Source organism: Sapajus apella, unplaced genomic scaffold (assembly GCF_009761245.1).
Source record: "Sapajus apella isolate SASKATOON/1434 unplaced genomic scaffold, GSC_monkey_1.0 scaffold8, whole genome shotgun sequence".
Lineage (NCBI taxonomy): Eukaryota > Metazoa > Chordata > Mammalia > Primates > Cebidae > Sapajus > Sapajus apella.
The window spans coordinates 19,533,229-19,539,971 of NW_022436948.1; the positions used below are offsets into that span (position 1 = coordinate 19,533,229).

Below are 6,743 nucleotides of genomic sequence, written 5' to 3' on the forward strand. Positions count from 1 at the left end.
CGGTGGCTCACGCCTGTAATCCCAGCACTTTGGGAGGCCAAAGTGGGTGGATCACTTGAGGTCAGGAATTCAAAACCAGCCTGGCCAACATGGCAAAACCCCGCCTCTACTAAAAATACAAAAATTAGCTGGGTGTGGTGGTGTGCACCTGTAATCTCAGCTACTTGGGAGGCTGAGGCAGGAGAATCGCTAGAACTCGGGAGGTGGAGGTTGCAGTGAGCCAATCATGCCACTGCACTCCAGCCTGGGTGACAGAGTAAGACTCTGTCTCAAAAAAAAAAAAAAAAAAAATTAAAATGATAATCACAATCTGTTTAGTGACTATATAATTTCTAACCAATTTAAGGTCTCTGAAGGTAAGTAGCACCCGTAACTCCTTTCAAGCTGTGAATCGTGGGATTATAGATGAGTTTCCTAAGAACAGTTTTGTGGTAAAGGCAGATCTAAAAGATGTGTTATTATGCTGGTGACTTTAGTCCTCGGAAAAAACAAAACAAAACAAAACAAAACAAAACAAAAAAAAACCTTCCAGTTAAAGATAGAAGGATTGTGACCCTAGATATACAGTGCTAAAACTGCATTCTGTCAGAAGTTTGAGACCAGCCTGACCAACATGGAGAAACCCCATCTCAACTAAAACTACAAAATTAGCCGGGCGGCTGGGCTTGGTGGCTCACGCCTGTAATCTCAGCATTTGGGAGGCTGAGGCAGGCGGATCACCTGAGGTCAGGAGTTCAAGACCAGCCTGGCCAACATGGTGAAACCCTGTCTTTAAAAAAAAAAAAATTAGCTGGGCGGGGTGGCACATGCCTGTAATCCCAACTACTTGGGAAGCTGAGACAGGAGAATTGTTTGAACCTGGCAGGTGGAGGTTTGGTGAGTGGAGATCACGCTATTGCACTCCAGGCTGGGCAACAGGAGCGAAACTCCTCCAACTTCAAAAAAGCCCCAAAACTAAAACAAACGCTGCATTCTGTAGCTCATTCTGCCATTGCTCTGTGATGAAATGTCATGAGAAGTCTTGGTCTTCCATTTTCCTGCATTTTGTACAAGCATTTCTTGTGAGATTAGGGTCTGAATAAAGCTTTAGCTATTTTAACCTGTTATTATAGTGTTCTTCGTAGAAAAATAAAGTTTATATCATCAGAAAAACCAATCAAAATGATTGAGTTTTGTCCTTTAACAATAAGGGGTGGGTACATCTCTCTCTGGTAGCCCAATGGCATGCACTGTTAAGTGAATCAAGCCTTCTTGTCTGGCCATGGAGGGCACAGCTTTTCTCCCTTTCGAGCTAATTGGTACCTCAGTCTCAGCACTGTGATCTCATCAGCCAAACACACTGGAGCAGCTCAAATGCTAATAGTTTTAATGGCAGAGAAATGTACATATGGTTAGCTTACAATTAACATACACTTTGCTATATTTTTTATGATTGCAAGAAAAAAAATGAAAGCAACAGAAGTGTTCGAAATAGGGAAATAGCTAATTAAATCAAGACACAAGTATCCTGGAAGGTTAGATGATTGAAATATTTAAAAAGGTAATCAGAGCAGCAGGGCGGCAGCGGCTGGCAGCTGCACGGGTGTTGCCGTGGGTTCAAGGGGTCTGGTGGCAGCCTGGCGGGCTACCTGATCCTCCTCGGCCCGGCCACATGCCCAAGGACCGGCTCACTGCGCAGCAGTTCTTTGCCAGCGCTGTACCTACAACGACTTCCTGATCCTCCCAGGGTTTATAGACTTCATAGCTGATGAGGTGGACCTGATCTCAGCCCTATTAGCATTTGAGCTGGTCCAGGGTGCTTGGCCGATGAGAGCAAGCACAGTGCTGATGAGACTGAGATACCAATTAGATCTAAAGGGAGAAAAGCTGTGTCCTCCATGGCCAGACTACAATGCTTGATTAACTTAACAGGTGCATGCCATTGGGTTACCACGGGGAGATGCACCCACCCATTATTGTTAAAGGACAAAACTCAAAACGACCCGATGTGACCACCTGCGAGGCAGCCAGCCGCTGCTGCTCTAATTACCTTAAATATTTCAATTATGTAACAAACCTTCCAAGACACTTCTGTCTTGATTTAATTAGCTATCTTTCTATTTTGAACACTTTTGTTGATTTCATTCTTTTCTTGAAATTATAAAAAATATAGCAAAGTGTACGTTAATTGTAAACTAACAATATGTACATTTCTCTGCCATTAAAACTGAGATCGCACTGAAGATCACGCTTATCTCCTCCCCCATGGACACTGTGACAGAGGCGGACACGGGCATCGCAATGGCTCCGATGGGACGTATTGGTGCAGTTCCACAATTGCACCCCAGAGTTCCAGGCCCACGAGGTGCGGAAGGTCAAGGAGTTTGAATGGGGCTTCATCACGGAGGCCGTGGTGCTGAGCTACCCCCACCCCCACGCCGCACACTGTGGGTGATGTGCTGGAGGCCGAGATGCAGCATGGCTTCTGTGGCACCCCATCACTGAGACGGGCACCCTAGGCAGAAAGCTGGTGGGCATTGTCACCTCCCGAGTCTTTCTTGCTGAAAAGGACCACACCACCCTCCTCAGTGAGGTGATGACGCCAAGGATCGAGTTGGTGGTGGCTCCAGCAGGTGTGACGTTGAAAGTCTAATGAGTCAGCATCAGGGCATGCCGCCACCTGCCGCCAAGACCCACCTCCCGCCATCTCTAGCCAATCAGGCTTCAGCTGTGTGGGTAGCCCTAGCCAATCAGGCTTCAGCTGCGTGGGTAGCTCTAGCCAATCAGGCTTCAGCTGAGTGGGTAGCCCCGCCCAGCCACCGCTTGGGTCTGCGCTGAAGCGCATGCGTGCGGGTGGAGTCGAGTCAGAGTCTTCGAATTCCGGAGGCGGAGTTTGGTCGTCAGAGGCCTGCGCAGCTATATGTCAAGTGTGTCAGGTGAGGAGGTACTTTTAAACACGTCGCAAAATAGGGGTGAAGATAATTTTTTAATTTTTGACGGTGGGACTATCCAGCAAGGTGTCGCTGTGGTCTGGTTTTGCGTAGCCAGTTTCGCTTCCGGCTGGGGCAGGCTGCAAAAGGGATCCTTGGGAAGCGCTGGGATGGTTCAGCTGGGTGGGGTCAGAAGCCGCGCCCCCGCCCTTCTTTTCTAGGACCCTAGGAAACAACTTGGCACCTGTAACCTCCCACTGGGTTGGACATACATAGTCTTCTTCTGATTTGGCCTTATGTGTTCCAGGGAGGTGGGATTGAGTAGGTGTCATTCCGACCATTCCTTTCGTTTTTCCTATTTGGAGCCAAAAACTTAGAAGTCATTCTTGGTTCCTCTTCCCTTTTCCCTACATCCAATTCTTTTGTCACGGCCCGCTCTACTTCCAAAACAGCACGAATCTAATCATTTTCCACCTCTACACCCTAGGCCTAGCGCAGGCTACAGTCATCCCTTTACTGGACTTCTCCAACAGCCTTTTATTTGGTTTATTGCCGCTACTTGACCTCTAACATTCTCGTCTCTGTACTGCAGCTAAAATGATCTTCAAACACAAATCAGATGGTATTGCTCCCTTCTCTAACCTTTTCCCCTTCCCCTATGTTTTCCCATGACATTTAAAATCCAAACTCTGGCCTGCAAATCCCAGTGTGATCTATCGAGTCTCTGGTAACGTTCTGACTTCATCGCTTATTACCTTTTACCTCTTTCATTCCACTCCCTCCAGACTGATGTTGCTACTCTTTTTCTCCTTCCTTCCTCTTTTCTTTCCAGAGTCGGGTTGGGTGTGGTCGCTTACGCCTGTATCTCAACACTTTGGTAGGAGGCTGTGGCAGGTATGGATCACTTGAGGTCAGGGGTTCGAGGCCAACTTGGCCAACCTGGTGAAACCCCTTCTCTACTAACTCATTACAATTAGCTAGGCATGGTGGTGTGTGCCTATAATTCTAGCTACGAGAGAGACTGGGACAGGAGAATTTGTTGAACCCAGGAGGTGGAGATTGCAGTAAGCTGATCAGGCCACTGCACTCCAGCCTGGGTGAGGAATGAACTCTGTCTCAAAAAAAAAAAAAAAAAAAAAAAAAAGAGGCAAATGAGATCTTGCAGCCTAGCAAGAAAGGAAAGCTGCCTGTTGCCAATGATCGTGATGAGCTGGTGACCATCATCGTCCGCACCCACCTGAAGAAGCACCGAGGTTACCCTCTGGCCTCCAAGGATTCCCACTAACAGCTGCTGTGCGGGGCAGCTGTGGGCACTCGTGAGGATGACAAATACTGCCTGCACCTGCTCACCCAGGCCGGCGTCCACGTTATGGTCTTGGACTCGTCCCAACAGAACTCAGTGTATGAGATCGCGTGATTGCGGAGAATGTGACAGCAGCCCAGGCCGAGAACCTGATTGACGCTGGTGAGGACGGGCTGCACGTGGGCATGGGCTGCGACTCCATCTACATCACCCAGGAAGTGATTGCCTGCGGTCAGCCCCAGGGCACTGCTGTGTACAAGGTGGCTGAGTATGCCCGGGGCTTTGTTGTGCCCATCATAGCCAACTGAGGCATCCAGACCGTGGGATACGTGGTCCAGGCCCTGGGCCCTTGGAGCTTCCACGGTGATGATGGGCTCACTGCTGGTGGCCACCACGGAGGCCCCCCGCGAGTACTTCTTCTCAGATGGGGTGCAGCTCAAGAAGTACCGGGGAATGGGCTTGGATGCCAGGTAGAAGAGCAGCAGCAACCAGAAACGATACTTCAGAGAGGGGGGATAAGGCGAAGATTGCGCCGGGTGTCTTGGGCTCCATCCAGGACAAAGGGTCCATTTAGAAGTTCATGCCCTACCTCACAGTGGGCATCCAGCACGGCTGCCAGGATATCAGGGGCTGCAGCCTGTCTGTCCTTCAGTCCATGATGTACTTAGGAGAGCTCAAGTTTGAGAAGTGACCATGTCGGGCCAGATCAAGGGTGGCGTCTGTGACCTGCACTCTTATGAGAGAAGCGGCTGCACTGAGGCCAGCGGTGGAGCTGAGGTGGTGGAGGGGCACACCCCAGTGTCCACCTTAGGGCACAGCCTCCCTCCATAACTGGGTGGTCCACGGATTTGCACTACGGGTTCCCCAGCTCCTTTCCAGGGGGAGAGGAGGGGAGGTCGTGAGGGGTCTGTGGCCCCTCACTGGGCATCCCCCGCAGAGTCAGGACTGCTCATTGGGCCAGGCTGCCCTGGGTTCCTGCACGGAACCCAGCCAGCCGGGCTCAGGCCTTGCACCGCCTCAGGTCTTTCTTGCTGCAGCCTGCTTGAGCCTGGCGCCCACCCCAGGGGCAGGTGGTCCCTCCTGGTTTTTCCTGTAGGGTACCACCCTGCCCCCAGCCCCTCAGGAAATGGTGCTCTCCTGGCCCTGCCTCTGGCCCTTCCTGGGCGCTGTCCCCTCAGCCGTGTGGGGCTTCTGAGCTCCTGCCTGGGCCAAGGGGAACTCTCTGCCTCCCTTCCCCAGCCCTGGGCTACCCTTGGGTCCTGCTCCTCAGGCCATGCCCCTGTCCCAGTCATTCCTGACTCACCACCGACTCCAGTCGCACCATTTCTGCCCTCTCCTCGGCTGCAGTTGAAGGCTTTCACTTTGCACACTTTGGGATCGCAGTTGCGTCATTGTGTATTAAATAATCAGAATAAATCAGCAGGTCTCAAAACCTCCACCAAAATAAATAAATAAATAAAAAGGTAATCTTAGGTATTTGAATCTTCAGTTTTGTTTAAAGAAATTTAAGTTTGTAAATAAAACCAAGAATCAAACCCCCTTATATTAGTTTCTAGGGCTGCTGTAATAAATTCCCTCAAACTAGGTGGCTTAAAACAACAGAAATTTGGCTGGGTGTGATGGTTCATGCCTGTAATCCCAGCACTTTGGGAGGCCAAGGTGGGTGGATCACAAGAGGTCAGGAGTTTGAGACCAGCCTGGCCAACATGGCAAAACCCCATGTATACTAAAAATATAAAAATAAATAAAATTTAAAAAAACTGGGTGCAGTGGCTCATATCTGTAATCCCAGCACTTTGGGAGGCCAAGGTGGGTGGATCATGAGGTCAAGAGATTGAGACCATCCTAGCCAACACAGTGAAACCTTGTCTCTATTAAAAATACAAAAATTAGCTGGGCATGTTAGCATGTGCCTGTAGTCCCAGCTACTCGGGAGGCTGAGGCAGGAGAATCGCTGAGGCAGGAGAACCTGGGAGGTGGAGGTTATAGTGAGCCGAGATGGTGGCACTGCACTCCAGCCTGGTGAGTGAGACTCTGTCTCAAAAAAAAAAAAAACAAACCCAACAAAACCCCAAAAATTAACCAGGCATGATGGCAGGCGTCTGTAGTCCAGCTACTCAGAAGGGTGAAGCAGGAGAATTGCTTGAACCCAGGAGGGTGGAGGTTGCAGATTGTGCCACTGCACTCCAGCCTGGGTGACAGAACAAGACTCTGTCTCAAAACAACAAAAACAAATCAAACCAAAAAATCCGGAAATTCATATATATATTTAATATTCAGAGGCCAGAAGACTAGCATACAGTTGTCAGCATGGCCACGCTCCCTCAGACAATTCTGACAATTCTTTAGAAAAATCCTTTCTTGACAGAGTGTGGTGGCGCATGCCTGCAATCCCAGCACTTTGGGAGGCCAAGACAGGCAGATCATGAGGTCAGGAGTTCGAGACCAGCCTGGCAAATGTGGCGAAACCTTGTCTCTACTAAAAATACAACAAAATTATCCAGGTGTGGTGGCGGGCGCCTGTAATCTCA

At 49.7% G+C, this 6,743-nt stretch overlaps 1 pseudogene; it reads left to right on the forward strand.

Annotated features, from left to right (window-relative positions):
• The first annotated feature begins 1,651 nt into the window (after positions 1–1,651).
• LOC116550631 lies at positions 1,652–5,043 on the forward strand (annotated as a pseudogene).
• Positions 5,044–6,743: the final 1,700 nt, after the last annotated feature.